The sequence below is a fragment of the Galeopterus variegatus genome, unplaced genomic scaffold, assembly GCF_000696425.1.
Source record: "Galeopterus variegatus unplaced genomic scaffold, G_variegatus-3.0.2 Scaffold19039, whole genome shotgun sequence".
Taxonomy (NCBI): Eukaryota; Metazoa; Chordata; class Mammalia; order Dermoptera; family Cynocephalidae; genus Galeopterus; species Galeopterus variegatus.
This window is the reverse complement of record NW_007745150.1, coordinates 11302-12735: the sequence shown is the minus strand read 5'-3', so window position 1 is coordinate 12735 and position 1434 is coordinate 11302. Positions and strand designations below refer to the sequence as shown.

Genomic DNA, 1434 nt, shown 5'->3' with positions numbered 1-1434 from the left:
ACAAGGAAATCTTGCAAGATGCCTTCTGTAAAGAAGTTAGTTCTGTCTTCCACAGCCAAGTTTTCTGATAGTGTGGGCTTAACCCAACTAAAACCTGCTTTCTCATTCAATTAAAGAAATATATTTATTTATTTATTTTCTAAATATGTCAACAAAAACAACAACAAAGTTTTCATGTCTTAATCAGGCTAATTTGACTATTTGTTTTAAAGTAAAGTTATAATTATTTTCCAAAATAGTTAAACATTCCTTTCAGAGTTTCACTTCGTTTTGTACTTAATAACATTGATACTTAAAAGGGAAACAAAAAGTTGTGTTTTATAAAATTCTCTGAGTGGAAAGAATTGGTTATGAAGACTTGGCTTCAGATCCAGAAAAGGCAGTTGTCATGTGTGTTTGCAACAATTTTATTAAGCAAAACTTAAAGTTACTTCTTCTTTATCCTGGCTTCTATAGTGTCCAGTGGGAAGTTTTTAAAAAGTAATTATTTCTAAAACCAGCAAATATGAAGTGAATTAGAATGTACTACAGTTTTTTTTTTAGGTTGTTTTTATTTATATTTTTATTTTTTATTGGTTATGAATACTCGTGAGATACAAAGCTGATTGTCACCCCTCGTGCCCAAGATGTGAAGGCCAGATCCATACTGAAAGCATGCCCATTTCCACAAACTGTGATTGTACCCTGTGTCCCCCACTCAATTATACCCAACCTCCCTCCCCCTCTGCCTTCCCCCCGACTCCACTTTGTATCCCAAGATATGTTCTCCCCTATCTCTTCCTCTTCCCCTTTTCCCCCCACTCCACTTTGTAGCCCAAGGTACGTTCTCTCCCTCCACAAGTCCAACAAACTACTGTGGTCTTTCTTTCCTTCTTTCTGTCTCTCTTAGCTCCCACATATGAGTGAATGCATACATTTATTTATCCTTGTGCTTTGCTTATTTCCCTCAGCATGAGTTTCTCCAGTCTCATTCATGTTGTTGCAAATGGGAGAATTTCATTCTTTTTGATGGCAGAGTAGTATTCCACAGTGTATATAGATACCACAGTTTCCTAATCCAATCATCCATCAATGGACATTTAGGTTGATTCAATGCCTTGAATATTGTAAACAGAGTTGCAAAGAACATGGGAGTGCAGGTATCCCTTTGACATGATGATTTCCATTCCTCTGGGTATATTACCAGAGGTCATTGTAAGGCATCTTGAACTCTGAAAACCATACAAATTGCAATATTTAATTGATTTAAAGAAGAACTGTATATTCATTTAACATAATCAAAACTATCATCAACAATGTACATGAAAAAATGGAACACATTTGGGATATTAATAAATTATATGTTTTTTTGAATTAAATCGAGTGAAAATGCAGGTTGGAGTTGATCAACCTCCTCAGTGTCTCTTTCACATCTTTGTTCCTAAGGCTGTAGAT

At 35.1% G+C, this 1434-nt stretch overlaps 1 pseudogene; it reads right to left on the bottom strand.

Annotated features, from left to right (window-relative positions):
* Positions 1 to 1434, bottom strand: part of LOC103583014 — a 4882-nt pseudogene that overhangs the window by 2478 nt on the left and 970 nt on the right.